Here is a 16245-nt window from a genome sequence, read left to right as displayed (position 1 = left end):
CTTTGGAACGCTTTTACACATTCAAGCCATTCAGAGATTGTACATCATGTTAATGGTAAATTTGAGTCAATATGCTTTACCTTCATTTATGAAAAAAAAAAAAAATTCACAGTTTTTCTAAATTTTAATCTCTCTGCTTTTAAGGTAGATAGTGATATCTCAAAAATACTTATTAATTAACATTCACCATATGTCTACTTTATCTTGGCATCATTTTGGTAATGTAATTTAATTTTTTTAGGACGTTAGAAGCAAATTTTTGAAATTTGAAAGTTTAAGGCCTCATGCACACGGCCGTTGTTTTGGTCCGCATTCGAGCCGCAGTTTTTGCGGCTCGGATGCGGACCCATGCACTTCAATGGGGCCGCAAAAGATGCAGACAGCACTCTGTGTGCTGCCCGCATCCGTTGCTCCGCAAAAAAAAAAAAAATATAACCTGTCCTATTCTTGTCCATGTTTTGCAGACAAGAATAGGCAGTTATATTAAAGGCTGTCCGTGCCAATCCGCAAATTGCGGAACGCAAAACACACAACGGTCGTGTGCATGAGGCCTAATTCTGAAGTCAGTTTGAGGAGCTTACATAATAGAACCAATACAAAACTACACCCCTCAAACTATTCAAAACTAATTTTGGAAATGTTGTTAACCCTTAAAGTGTTCCACAGAAATTAAAGCAAAAATGAAGGTGAAATTGCCGGCCATGGTTGACAGATCTCTGCTGTTTCAAACAGCAGAGACCTGTGGCTAATTACCGTGACCGGCAATAATGCCGATCGCGGTAATTAAATATATGCCGTGACCAAGTGAGCTCGCGGCATCTAAATGCACAAAAAAAACAAAAAAAAAAAACACAACAGAAGCACGCACTTCCGGGCTTCCTACCGATGCCCCATGTGGCCAAATTGAGGAATCGGACGAGGCTGAAAGTGGTCATGCTGCAATTCTTATTTTGGCCACCAGATGGCAGGCCAGGATAAGAAATGAGCAATATTGAGTTTAAATGGCATTTAAAAAATCCCTGATAGACCAAAATTAAAAATTTAAAAAAACATAATTCATAGGCTCGTATATGAGCCACAAAATCTCACAAAAAAATAAAAGTTAAACACCCCTTTCTGTATAATAAAAAAATAAATACCTAAATAACAATAAATATAAACATCATGGATATCGCCGCAAACGAAAACGCCCATACTATTAAAATAGAAAAAATAAAATTTTGAAGGGTGTAAATAGTGAAGGGTGTAACGGAAAATAGGGTCAAATGGCCGATTTGCCATTTTTTCATTGCTTCTCTTACCGAAAAAAATGTGATAAAATGTGATCAAAAAGTCACACTCCAAAATAAGCCCCTAAACAGCTCAGTAGACATAAGTATAAAAGAGTTATGGGAGTCAGAATATGGTGATGAAAAAAAAATAATAATCATCAAAAAGTTCTAATTTATTTTTACACTGATTAGACATGAAGAACTTATATGGGGCATCGTTGTAATCAAAGGCTGTTACAGATGCAGTGGCTGCATTGCCTGCAGCCACTTGCAAACTGGCAAGACTTTCCGCAGTAATAACACTGGGAAGGTCTACACCATCAACCATTTCATCAATTGTAGGACCCGGGGGATGATCTACCGTCTCGCCTGCGAATGCGGCAAAGAATATGTCGGCAAAACCATCCGCGAGTTTCGCAGGCGGGTGGGCGAGCACCTTAACGACATAGCCAAGGGCAAGGATACACCAGTAGCCAACCATATCCAGAATCATCATAATGGCATTGCCCATGTGTCCGTCACGGGCATAGACAGAGTCTTCCCTCCACGTCAGGGGGGGAGATTGGGACCGGGCGATCCTGCAGCGTGAAACTCGCTGGATCTATTATCTAAAATCCATGACTCCATTGGGCCTCAATGAACGACGCTGAGCACACCTCCATCTCTGGAGCTCCGTTGGACGTGACCTGGGACGCACACGCTGCCGTGCGCTGCGTTCCATGGCACGCAGGGCCGCCGATCACGTGGTCGAGCTCATCCGCCCCACGTGACTTTTGAGGGGCGTACCCTGGTTATTGGCGCGCTGTGTTCACCTTTAAAAGTGGCGCTGAGAAGGTAAGCAATAGCCGACAGCCCCATACTCTATACCCAACGTTTAGGGCCCCACAGTGACCATACTGCGCTTCTGTACAGCGCCCTATTGTGCTACGACAGCCCACTGGCACGCCAGCACCTGAGGTCTTTCTGTGATGACAAGTGTGTTGCCGGGTTCCACTGGCCTGGCCACCGTACCCTGAGCTAATTTGGTCCCGCTGGTCCATTTTTTGTCGTTTTTGAGCCATTTTGGCCATAACGGCCTAGCTCTTAGCCTGTAGCCAGTTTGGCTCTAAATGTAACAATTTTTAGCCCACCTGGCTACCAATGTTGCTAACTACAGGCGTCCTTTTGCCTGTCACCCTGTAATTTCCACTTCCCCTGATGATTTTTTGTCAAATGAAACGTGACACGTCGGGACTTCTATAGGGTACACTAGGGATACCGGCCCCCACCAGGGATAGGTATCCGGACAGGGTTGCTCCTTGCGGGGAAAGTACTCCGTATAGGCAGGCAGAGTCTACTAGCCCCTTCCCTTACCCTAGGGTTGTATTAGGGATTCTTTTCCTGACCTTGCCTACTATCCAGCAACCCATTGTACGATCATCCTTATGCATGGTTTCCAGTGACTACCACCTGAAAGAATTGGAGGATTCCCAGGATGTCTTCTTGCTTTGGCACCGTCTGAAAAGACCTATCCATCCATCCATAAAGTTCATTCTGGGTGAGAGCGTTCCTCTTCTACACTGGTTATCTTTCCTGTGCCTTTGTCTTTGGCCCACCCGGGCTTGTCTATTTATGTGTTTTGTAATTGTCCTTTTTGTGCCACTTATTCTAAAGCATCTTTGATTAAATGTTAAGTTTTATTTCCTTTGGTCCCACTCAGGGGATCAGTCCATTTGCAATTTCAATTTTGGGAGTTTATCGGTCGAGGCTCTAAGCTAGACCTTGTGCACAACTTTTCTTATCGTTGTAATCGTACTGACCCAGAGAATGAAGGGCATGGGTCAGTTTTGCCGTAAACGAAACGCAGCGAGAACAAAACCCGTAAAATGGTGGAGGAATTGCGGTTTTTTTTCCAATTCCCACTACATTTTATGCCATAATTAATGGTGGCATTAGAAAGTATAACCTGTCCCGCAAAAAATAAGCCCTCATACAGCTGAGGCCTCATGCACACGACCGTTGTTTGTCTCTGCGTCTGTTCCGCCGAGGGGGTCACCAAGTGCACCCCAAACTCCCCCCAGTCACCAAGTTCCCCCAGGCCGCCGCTCAGCCTTAGGCCTCATGCACACGACCGTTGTTTGCTTCCGCGTCCGTTCCACCGATTTTAGCGTTTCAGATGTGGACCCATTCATTTCTATGGAGCCGTTGAAAATGCGGATAGTGCACCGTTTGCCATCCGCATCCGTGATCCGTGGTTCCAGTCCGTCAAAAAAATATAACCTGTCCTATTCTTGTCCGCAGAAAACGGTTCGCGGACCTATTCAAGTCAATGGGACCGCTAAAAACCACGGAGGCACACAAGATTGTCATCCGCGTCCGCATCCGTTTTATTCCTATGATTTCCATGGCAAACCTGTCTTAGACTTTTTTTTTACCTTCCTTTATGTCTGGTGGTCCTCCAAAAATAAAGGAAGACACACGGAAACAAAAACGGATCACGGAACAACTGAACCCCATTTTGCGAAACGGAACACAACAACGGTCGAATGCATGAGGCCTATGACCAGAAAAATAAAATAAAAAAGTTATGGCTCAAGGAAAATAGGGAAGAAAAATGAAAACACAAAAACGAAAAGGTTAAGAGCGATATCTTTTTTATTTATTTTTATTTTTTTATTGACTGTGAGCTGTGTGAGGGCTTATTTTTTGCGGGACAAGCTGTAGTTTTTATTGGCACCATATTGAGGTACATTTGGCTTTCATCTCGCTTTTCAGGTCATGTAATTTTTCAAATTCTTTTTTTTTTACCATTCACTTCATGGGGTAGATCATGTGATATTTTTATAGCTCGGTAGTTTTTAGTTTACATTTTACACAATAAGAAAAATTTAAAAAAAAAAAAAAAAAAAAATCATGTTTCTGTGTTGCCATGTTCTTAGAGACTTTTTATTTTTCTGGCTATGGTCTTGTGTGAGGGCTTGTTTTTTTGCGGGATATGGTGACGTTTTTATTGCTACCATTTTGGAGTACATACGACTTTTTGATTGATTGAATATTACGATATGTTTTTTAGGAGGTGAGGTGACTAAAGCGCAATTTTTATTATTATTATTTTTTTAACATTGTTCATTTGATGGGGTAGATCATGTGATATTTTTGTAGAGTCTGTTGTTACGGATGCGGCGATACCAAATATGTCTATTTTATTTAGATTTTTTAAACATTTTACACAACAAGAGCATTTATTGCAATTTTCTTAGAGCCATATTTATTTTTTTACTTTTCTGGCTATGGTCTTGTGTGAGGGCTTGTTTTTTTGTGGGATGAGGTGACGTTTTTATTGCTACCACCTTGGGGCACATACAATTGATCGATTAAATTATGTTTTTTGGGAAGTGAGTTAACTAAAAAAGCTGTTTTGGCGTAATGATATTTTTTATTTTACACTTTGTCTCCCCCATAATGTCATACAAGACCTCTGGGGGACTTTTTTTTCACTATTGATTTCTCCTGTAACTGGGGCTGACATAGTAGCCCCAGTCATACGATTGTTGGTGTCCGCAATGCACGGGCACTTTCTGTGGGGCAGACGCATGGTTATCGCAGACCCAGTCACTTGAATGGGTCCGCGATCCCTCCGTTCCGCAAAAAGATGTGAGCATGTTCTATCTTTTTGCGGTGCTGAGGCACGGAACGGAACCCCAGAAAGCACTCCGTAGTGCTTCCGTAGTGTTCCGCATCTCCGGATTTGCGGACCCATTGAAGTGAATGCGGTCCACAATACAGGAACGGGACACCAAGGGTCGTGTGAACGAGCTCTAATACTGCACTGTACAGCCTCAGTGCAGGGCTGATCGAGGTCTGTGGAAGACCCGACAGCTCCTGCACTCTCCCGTCCCCGGCGGTCACACGACCACCGGGCCGGGACAGGAAGCGGCACATTGCTTCCTTAGCTGTACACACAGAGCTCGTTAGGCACTCTGTATACAGCGATCTAGAAGGCAGGGACACCCAGGAACGGTCCCTACCTTCTCTCTGGGGTGCCAGCTCCCATCTCTGAAAAGACATTCCAAAACGTCCAATGAGATAAACCCGACCGCCCAAGACGTTTATAGTCAATGGGCAGTCGGAAAGTGGGTAAAATCTAGGGACACTATAAGTTCTGGCTGCCGCACGAGTATGAAACTGTCCACTGGTGACCAATGGCTGCAGGATCTTGCTGGTATAGCAGGGAACTTACCAGCATGTTCACCACCACAAATGAATGGGGTTTCATGCACCTGTGGCCATAATGCCCTTGTAAACCTAAGGATCCCCTTGTCATAATCATCTCTATATCAAAGCATTTCTAAACTCCATTGTGAAAACACACAAAGGACGCAGTGAAGGTTTCTAAACAGGTTATGCAGAGTTCTTCACAGAAACGCCTCTTGTAACAAGTTCTCACATGCACCACAGAGAGAAATCGGCTTGTGAAACTGCTCCGTGTGCTTATTTCAGCTACATTGCAGTGTGTCGACGAGAACAATCTTTTAAATACAATGGGGAAAAAATTGCAGAGCATTAATTTCCCGATAAACAGGTCCGATACTGGTTCTCAGAAGCTTTAGTCAGCAGCTTATGGGGGAGTATCAATGGTTTGACTGCAAACAGCCGTCGCAATTTCCAAGAGTGGTTTCTGATTGACCTACATGAAACAAAATGCAGCACAGTTAGGGCTCATGCACACGACCGTTGTAGTTTTGCGGTCCGTTTTTTCACGGATCCGTTGTTCCGTATCTGAGGTTGTTTTTTCTCTTTTTTGCGGAACGGAAACGTAATGCACACGGACTACCTTCCGTTGTTTTTGCGGACCCATTGAAGTGAATGGTTCTGCATACGGTCCACAAAAAAAAAAAAAAACAGAACGGAAGCGGAAAGAAAATATGTTCGTGTGTATGAGGCCTCAGGGAAAGATCTGCACCTGTTCTGTGTTTAGAGCCGCACCTGGATTTGGCTCAAAAATCACTGATGGAAATCACTGACTGTGAATAAAGCCTCATGGACACGTCCGTGAAACACGGACCGTGTGATACCGGCCTGGATTTCTTCTGAATGCAGGAGCGCGCGGCGTCATTGGTTGCTATGACGCCGTGCGCTTCCCGCTGCCGCACTACAGTAATACACTGGTATGATCTATACCAGTGTATTACTGTACTGCGGCGGCAGCGGGAAGCGCACGGCGTCATAGCAACCAATGACGCCGCGCGCTCCTGCATTCAGAAGAAATCCAGGCCGGTATCACACGGTCCGTGTTTCACGGACGTGTCCATGAGGCTTAAGGCCTCTTGCACACAGCCATGTGCCCCCCGTGGCCGTATTGCGGCCCTCATACGGCGGGTCGGCAATACATGGGGCACCAGCCGTGTGCATTCCGCATCAATTGAATGGGTCCGGAAATCCGGAGATGTGGAACGGAAGCATGGAACTGAATCCTATGGAAGCACTATGGAGTGATTCCGTGGGCTTCTGTTCCGTGCTTCCGTTGCGCAAAAAAATAGAACGCCTCTTATCTTTTTGCAGAACGGACGTATCGCGATCTGCATGCGGCAGCCCCACTGTCGGTGCCCGTGCATTGCGGACCGCGGCTCGGGTAGCGGTGTGCAAGAGGCCTAAGGCCTCTTGCACACTAATGTTTTTTTTTTCCGTATCATTTCCGTTTTTGTGGATTCCATTTGCAGTCCGTATGCGGAACCATTCATTTCATTGGTTCTGCAAAAAACAAATGCATTCCGTTTCCGTATATCCATTCCGCTGAGAGATAGAACTTGTCCTTTTATTGCCCGCAAATAACGATTCGTGGCTCCATTCAAGTCAATTGGGCAGCAAAAAATACGGAATGCATACGGAACACATCCGTATGTCATCCGTTTTTTGCGATCCGCAAACAATGGATTGCATACGGAAACCACACGGAGATTTTTTACGGAATGGAAATGGAAACAAAATGGACCGCAAAATACTGAAAAAGCCATACGGTCGTGTGCAAGAGGCCTAAGGCACAACTGTGATACACAAGTAAGTGCAGGATTAGAAATACATGGCAGCGCCACACCTGTCACTGTGGCTGTACCCGGTATTGCAGCGCAGCTGCAGTGAAATGAATGAAACATCTCTTTCTAAAGGCTCGTGCACGTGACCGCATAATGTTCTAAGATACAGTCAGTTTGTATCTGATGACAGGGCTATCGCAGTGTACTCATGTGATGATGATAAATCACTACAATACACTCAGTTCAGGTCAGATGAGCCGCAGTCGGCCGTCACACAGACCATGTTTCTGGGGTTGAGCACGGTAGTGTGCATGAGCCCAAATTCTCCAAAAGCCCCTTACAGCCTCAGCTGATGTAGACACAGATATAAAATACTCCCTGTGGCCTTCACTACAACTTTCACACCGTGTACAACGGCCACTGACAAGTCACCTGATAGGACATGATCTCGTCAATGCCGTTTTTAGGAATCTCCATTGTAGTCCCAGCTGTTTGTAAGACTCAGGAAATTCTGTTAGGCTAGGTTCAAACCTGAGCGCGCTGTAAAACGCTCAACAGGCAAAAACCAATGTTTCCCTATGGGCTTGGTTCTCACCTGAGCGTTTTACAGCGCGTACGAACGCGCTGTAAAACGCCCTACGCCCCAAGAAGTACAGGAGCTTCTTTGGGGCGTATTGTGGCAGTTTTTCATTGGATGCCTCTGTGGTTAATCACACAAACGCGCGTACTCAAAATACAAAACCGCCTGTAAAAAGCCATTATCGAATACGCTCAGGTGTGAACCCAGCCTTAAAAAATTTGTAATGTAACAACAATCCTCTGTCTGTTAAATGGTTAACCATTTTTTGTTCACCTATTTTTTCATATCCTCATTTGTCCTAACCTTCAGCAGGCCCACATTTTAAAGATTTGTTTCTTTGTATTGGACAAACATGAGAAACACCAAACACTTTGTATCCAACCCATGTACTAAGGTACAGCCCCTATTTGAAGTGGGACGTAAATACAAGTTTCAGAGAGCTAAGGTATGGAGTATGCCCCCACCTCAAGACGCCCCAAGGAAACAAAATGTGACAGCTTGACGTCAGCCCGGTCAAAAGAGTTGATGGAGTAAAGGTGTATTCACACCTGCAGGTTACTTGTGAGGTTGGTGAACACAAAACCAGGAGAAAATAATTCATGCTCTACTTTTAAAATCCACATCTGACTTTAAAAACTGTAAAATAGGTTGGAAACATCGAACTTGTGTTCTCCATGTCTTTACCTGAAGTAGCGCTGCTCGGACTAGAAACCAGTGGGGAGAGCACGAGATGCTGCACGGGGTCACGTCCCAGGAGACACCATGTCCGACTGCTCTTCCTCTGTCAGTAGATGCGCCGTCTCTTCACACACAGGTGGAGGGAGTGACAGGAGGAAGCGGCGGGGGTGAGATATACTCATCTGAGAGGAGGTGTTTCCATCACATGGCCGCGGCTAGTTCACATTCCCGTCCTGTGATTCCGGTGCACGTTACGTGTGCTGCTTGTTACCTAGTGCGGCTAGCTATGTGGAGCGTATCCCGGCGGAGGGACAGTACAGCCTGTTACTCCCGCTGGAAGAACCGTACATTGTGTCAGGGCAAAGGCTAAATGCTATACTCCGTAAGGACCTCCTGACGTAACAACATTATGTGACGTCACAATACGTGGGTCTGCAGCTGGGGCCTCTACCACAGGCACTAGCTGACTGCAGAGTAGGAAGGACAGGGGTGGCTGCTCAGCAGAGTGTGTAGCACTGAGAGGGGAGAGAGTCTGACAGTTCGGGGGATTCTGTGTGGGATTGTATACTGGGGGCTGCTGTGTGAGATTATATACTAAAGGGGGGTTACTCTGTGTAATTATATACTGGGGGGGCTGCTGTGTGTGATTATATACTGGAGGAGGGCTGCTGTGCGAGATTATATACTGGAAGGGGGCTGCTGTGCGAGATTATATACTGGAAGGGGGCTGCTGTGCGAGATTATATACTGAAGGGGGGTTACTCTGAGATTATATACCGGGGGGGGGGGGGGGTTACTCTGTGTAATTATATACTGGGGGGGCTGCTGTGTGAGATTATATACTGGAAGAGGGCTGCTGTGCGAGATTATACACTGGAAGGGGGCTGCTGTGCGAGATTATACACTGGAAGGGGGCTGCTGGGTGAGATTATATACTGGAAGGGGGCTGATGGGTGAGATTATATACTGGAGGGGGGCTGCTGTGTGAGATTATATACTGGAGGGGGACTGCTGGGTGAGATTATATACTGGAGGGGGACTGCTGGGTGAGATTATATACTGGAGGGGGGCTGCTGGGTGAGATATTATACTGGAGGGGGGCTGCTGGGTGAGATTATATACTGGAGGGGGGCTTCTGGGTGAGATTGTATACTGGAGGGGGGCTTCTGGGTGAGATTGTATGCTGGGGAGGTGGCTGTGTGGCGTAATGGGGGGAAAAAAACCTTCAAAATCGCTGATTTGTCACTATTTTGTCATTTCACCTCCCCAACCATTTTTTATAAAAGGCAATCAAAAAATAATATGGTATTAGCTAAAACAGCTCTGTACATATAAAAATAAATTCTTAAAAATCAAGAAAAACGATATAAATCACTGTAATTGTACTGAGGCCTCATGCACACGACCGTTGTTTTATTCCGTGTCCGTTGTTCTGTTTTTCGTGATTTTCTGCGGACCCATTGCCTATTTAATGGGTCCGTTGAAAACTCGGCTAATGCACCGTTTGTCATCCGCGTCCGTGATCCGTGGTTCCAGTCCGTCAAAAAAATATAACCTGTCCTATTTTTTTCACGGAAAACAGTTCGCGGACCCATTCAAGTCAATGGGACCGTGAAAAGATTGTCGTCCGCGTCCTTTTTTATTTCCTATCATTTGCATGGCAAACTTGACTTAGACTTTTTTTTACTTTCCTTCATGTCTGGTGATCTTCCAAAAATAAAGGAAGACACACAGAAACGGATCACGGAACAACGGAACCCCATTTTGCGGAATGGAACACAACAACGGTCGTGTGCATGAGGCCTGACCCGGAGAATAGAGGGAACAGGTCAGTTTTATCTCATAGGGAACGCTGTAAATACAAAACCCATAAAACTGTGGTGGAATTGACTTTTGTTTTCCAAATCAACCCCATTTGGAAATTATTTTTCAGCTTCCCACTTCATCATATGCAATATAAAATTACTAGAAAGTACAACTGCAAAAAGCAAACTCTCACATGGCTATGTGAAAGGAAAAAAAAATAAAAAGTTAAGGCTGGCAGTAAAAAACTAAAATGGCTATCCAAGACAAAAGCAGACCTTCTAGATCTGGCATACCCGCACTGGCGACTATACTCACCCGGTCCCCGCTGCTGAATTCGGCCTGTGTGGCTCGGAATGGCAATTCTGCATCGGCATCAACATGTGTCATCGCCAATCACAGGCTTCGGGGGTGACTAGAGATGAGCGAATTTCTTAAAATTTCGATTCGGCTGACTCCCCAAATTTCACCCAAAAATTCTCTTCGTGACAAATTACTTCGTCACGAAGTGCATTTTTTTTAAAGCAGCAGGTGCAATGACAGGGAGCAGCAATAGCGCCGCCCCCGTCATTGTACCCCTCAGATGCCACGTCCATACGTGATTGCGACATCTGAGAAATTAACAATAAAAAATGTTTTTAATCAAACTTACTGCATTCATTTGCTTGCGACGGGACGGCCGCCGCCATCTTGCTTGAAGATCTCGGCCGAAATCCTGTGCAGCGTGAGATCTTCAAGCAAGATGGAGGCTGGCAGCCCGTCGCCAGCAAGTGGAGGAGGTAAGTTTGACTTTTTTAGTTATACTATTTTAGGTTAAATTGATTCGCCGACACGAAGCACGAGGAAATTCGGCTTCTAGGCGAATCGAATATCCTGAAAATCGGATCGAATTCCACTTTGTGGGATTCGATTCTCTCCTCTCTAGCGGTGACCTCTTCCCCTTAGGTCATGTGTGACGTCACACAGACCAAATCCAGTGGTGGGAACCAGGTGAGTATCATCACCAGTGCAGGACTGTTTTGTTCTCGGATAACCCTTTTAATCATGGTGGGATCAGCGATGCCCAGAACGGTGCAATTTTTAGGGGAAGAAACATAAGAGACCAGACAGCATCATATATGTGCTAATCTGCCAGCAAAATATTCAAAGAAATGAAAACCTACACAGTCCAAACATACACTACTATTTGGCTTTCGGGTGAAATTTATGGAAAATGTAAATGTTCCAGCTCCAGTGATATTATATCATGAAAGTAGGGCATTTAACCCCTTAAGGACCAACGCCATACATGTACTGCGCAAGGTCCGCCGGGTTCTGGGAGAGGATCGCGGGGGAATCAGGGCGCGATGGCAGCTCTTACCGGCAGGCATCAATGCCGGGTAGGAGCAGCATTGCGTATTTCCATCCCCCCAACTCCAAGCGCTGCGATTGGGTGGTCACTGAAGACCGGCACATCGCAGCGTCCGAAGCAGTATGGAGCTGCAGGGGGGGGGGGGGGGGGGCGTCATGTGGAGGTGACCGGTGCTGAAGTAGTCAGCACAATGCTCCTCCGAGGTCAGCCAGGGCACTAAAGTGTTTGGAGTCTATGCCAGCGCTGCGATTGGCTTGAACAACGCTCCAGCAGCAGAGGGAACCGGAAGAATCCCTCTGCACGCAGCCATTCTAGCTGGAGACTGCATGGAACTTGTGGTTCATCACCACTGCTTACTGGTACCTTACATCTGCTGCAGTCAGTACTTCACTGTTCAGCACCTGGGCTCATTTTTTTTGGTGTAGATAGATTATTTTTTTTCCATCTGTGCCTTTTTTTTTTAAGTAGTAATAGAAGCTTATACAATATATATATATATATATATATATATATATATATATATATATATATATATAGTGACACAGTAAAGGGAGTTGTATGGGGAGGCAGGTATTTTCCTCCCAGTGTGTGCTGCTGGACTGATTAGAGGCCAGGTGGGGGTCAAACACCAGACTGGACTCATGTGCCGCTCTGGGTTTTGAAAACACCTAGCTGCCTTAGGCCCCTTTCACACGAGCGAGTATTCCGCGCGGATGCGATGCGGGAGGTGAACGCATTGCACCCGCACTGAATACTGACCCATTCATTTCTATGGGGCTGTGCACACGAGCGGTGATTTTCACGCATCACTTGTGCGTTGCGTGAAAATCGCAGCATGCTCCTCTTTGTGCGTTTTTCACGCAACGCAGGCCCCATAGAAGTGAATGGGGTTGCGTGAAAATCGCAAGCATCCGCAAGCAAGTGCGGATGCGGTGCGATTTTCACGCATGGTTGCTAGGTGACAGTCTATAAACTGTATTATTTTCCCTTATAACATGGTTATAAGGGAAAATAATAGCATTCTGAATACAGAATGCATAGTAGGTGATCAATTGAGGGTTAAAAAAAAATAAAAAAATTAACTCACCTTCTCCTCTTGTTCGCGTAGCTCCCGGTCTATTCTTTACTTCTCAAAAGATGAACTATCGGTTAAAGACCTTTGGTGACGTCAGATCACATGCTCCAATCACATGGTACATCACCGTGGTGATGGACCATGTGATTGGAGCATGTGATCTGACGTCACCACAGGTCCTAGCCGATAGTTCATCTTTTGAGAAGTAAAGAAGAGACGGGAGCTACGCGAACAAGAGGAGAAGGTGAGTTAATTTTTTTATTTTTTTTTAACCCTCAATTGATCACCCACTATGCATTCTGAATTCAGAATGCTATTATTTTCCCTTATAATCTACAGAACACCTAACCCAAGCCCGAACTTCTGTGAAGAAGTTCGGGTTTGGGTACCAAACATGCGTGATTTTTCTCACGCGAGTGCAAAACGCATTACAATGTTTTGCACTGGCGCGGAAAAATCGCGGGTGTTCCCGCAACGCCCGTGTGAAAGAGGCCTTAGGCCTCATGCACACGACCGTTTAATTTTAAGGTCCGCAAAAACGGGGTCCGTAGGTCCGTGATCCGTGACCGTTTTTTCGTCCATGGGTCTTCCTTGATTTTTGGAGTATCCACGGACATGAAAAAAAAAGTCGTTTTGGTGTCCGCCTGGCCGTGCGGAGCCAAACGGATCCGTCTTGAATTACAATGCAAGTCAATGGGGACGGATCCGTTTGACGTTGACACAATATGGTGCAATTGCAAACGGATCCGTCCCTATTGACTTTCAATGTAAAGTCAGGAGTCCCTATACCATCGGATCGGAGTTTTCTCCAATCCGATGGTATATTTTAACTTGAAGCGTCCCCATCACCATGGGAACGCCTCTATGTTAGAATATACCATCGGATATGAGTTAGATCGTGAAACTCAGATCCGACAGTATATTCTAACACAGAGGCGTTCCCATGGTGATGGGGACGCTTCAAGTTAGAATATACTAAGAACTGTGTACATGACTGCCCCCTGCTGCCTGGCAGCACCCGATCTCTTACAGGGGGCTGTGATCCGCACAATTAACCCCTCAGGTGCCGCACCTGAGGGGGGTTAATTGTGCGTATCATAGTCCCCTGTAAGAGATCAGGGGCTGCCAGGCAGCAGGGGGCAGACCCCCCTCGGCCCCCCTCCCTCCCTCTATTGTATTAATTTCATTGGTGGCCAGTGTGCGCCCCCCCCCCGGCCCTCCCTCTATTGTATTAATTTCATTGGTGGCCAGTGTGCGGCCCTTCCCCCTGGCCCCCCCTCCCTCCCTCTATTGTATTAATTTCATTGATGGCCAGTGTGCGGCCCTTCCCCCCGGTCCCCCCTCCCTCTATTGTATTATTTTCATTGGTGGCACAGTGTGTGGCTCCCCCCCCCCCCCGATCATTGGTGGCAGCGGAGAGTTCCGATCGGAGTCCCAGTTTAATCGCTGGGGCTCCGATCGGTAACCATGGCAACCAGGACACTACTGCAGTCTTGGTTGCCATGGTTACTTAGCAATATTAGAAGCATCATACTTACCTGCTGCGCTGTCTGTGACCGGCTGGGAGCTCCTCCTACTGGTAAGTGACAGGTCTGTGCGGCGCATTGCTTAATGGTCTGTCACTTACCAGTAGGAGGAGCTCCCGGCCGGTCACAGACAGTGCAGCAGGTAAGTATGATGCTTCTAATATTGCTAAGTAAGGGGAGGCCGCACACTGTGCCACCTATGAAAATAATACAATAGAGGGAGGGAGGGGGGGCCGGGGGGGGCCGCACACTGTGCCACCAATGAAAATAATACAATAGAGGGAGGGAGGGGGGGCCGCACATTGTGCCACCAATAAAAATAATACAATAGAGGGAGGGAGGGGGGGCCGCACTGGCCACCAATGAAATTAACTGGGGAGGGAGGGGGGTCTGCCCCCTGCTGCCTGGCAGCCCCTGATCTCTTATAGGGGGCTATGATATGCACAATTAACCCTTCAGGTGCAGCACCTGAGGGGTTAATTGTGCGGATCATAGCCCCCTGTAAGAGATCAGGTGCTGCCAGGCAGCAGGGGGCAGTCATGTACACAGTTCGTAGTATATTCTAACTAGAAGCGTCCCCATCACACGAAGTGAAAACTCATCTCTGAAAAAGCTTTTATGCAGACGGATCTTCGGATCCGTCTGTATGAAAGTAACCTACGGCCACGGATCACGGACGCGGATGCCAATCTTGTGTGCATCCGTGTTCTTTCACGGACCCATTGACTTGAATGGGTCCGTGAACCGTTGTCCATCAAAAAAATAGGACAGGTCATATTTTTTTGACGGACAGGAAACACGGATGCGGCTGCAATACGGTGCATTTTCCGATTTTTCCACGGACCCATTGAAAGTCAATCCGTTCAGAATGCATTAGTTTGCCTCCGTTCAGCCTCCATTCCGCTCTGGAGGCAGACACCAAAACGCTGCTTGCAGCGTTTTGATGTCCGTCTGACGAAACTGAGCCAAACGGATCCGTCCTGACTTACAATGTAAGTCAATGGGGACGGATCCGTTTTTACTGACACAATATGGTGCAATTGAAAACGGATCCGCCTCCCGTTGACTTTCAATGTAAGTCCAAATTGATCCGTTTGCATTATTATTATTTTTTTCATGGTAATGCAAACGGATCCGTTCTGAACGGATACAAGCGTTTGCATTATAGGTGCGGATCCGTCTGTGCAGATACCAGACGGATCCGCACCTAAACGCAGGTGTGAAAGTAGCCTTAAAAGACAGCTGGGTTCAGCAGAAAGGATCTCTGTATTGGAATCTGAGGCTTGTGCTGACTCTTTGAGGCAGAACTGCCAGCTGGGTGTGAACTAACACCAAAACCACAAGGTGACTTTCTGTTTATGAACTTGCCAAGAGTGGGAATAAACACTGAACTGTTTGATTTAAGAACTGGTCGGTGCCTCTATACTGCGTCCGCTTATCCTGTCTACCAGAGCGAATCCCCACAATAAATATATATACATTTTTAGCTAGTGTTCTTTTTTTTGTATCTGCAGTAAATTTTGATACTGCAGTGTCTGCACAGATGCACCAAACGTCAGCTTGCGTGTGTTCTGCATCCCTGAGCACCAATATATTTAGTGTTACTTTAGGTAGTGTTAGTGTAGATTTTTGCACGCAAATAATATCTTTGTGTGTGCATGCGTCCTGCTGAGCGCTGATCAGAAACATACATTTTTCTGACCGGTCTGCTTACTGTGCAGATTATTATTTTTTATTTTTTCCGTGTAGTTAGAGATTTTAGTTAGGTAGTGTTAGGGCTCTTTCACACGAGCGGATCCTGTGCGTGGAATCCGCTGTGTGAAAGACACCCAAGCCCCGTCCCGGACAGCAGAAACACGGAGCATTAACATGATTGATAATGCTCCATGCCTCTCTGTGATCTTTTTACTACAAAATCACAATGAGATAAAGTTGTGACCGGTATCCGCT

General features: G+C 46.2%; 1 protein-coding gene and 1 long non-coding RNA gene across 2 annotated transcripts in view; one reads left to right on the top strand and one right to left on the bottom strand.

The window, feature by feature from the left end:
* The window catches only part of STX11 (syntaxin 11), a 45119-nt gene extending 36208 nt beyond the window's left edge, over positions 1-8911 (bottom strand). The window contains exon 1 of the mRNA XM_040429540.1: positions 8547-8911. The gene's annotated coding sequence lies outside the window, so the exon portion shown is untranslated. The remainder of the gene's footprint in view (positions 1-8546) is intronic.
* The window catches only part of LOC120998736, a 73440-nt gene that overhangs the window by 35167 nt on the left and 22028 nt on the right, over positions 1-16245 (top strand). The window lies entirely within an intron of this gene.

The sequence above is a fragment of the Bufo bufo genome, chromosome 4 (assembly GCF_905171765.1).
Source record: "Bufo bufo chromosome 4, aBufBuf1.1, whole genome shotgun sequence".
In the NCBI taxonomy this organism is placed as follows: domain Eukaryota; kingdom Metazoa; phylum Chordata; class Amphibia; order Anura; family Bufonidae; genus Bufo; species Bufo bufo.
This window is presented reverse-complemented; position numbering and strand designations above follow the sequence as displayed.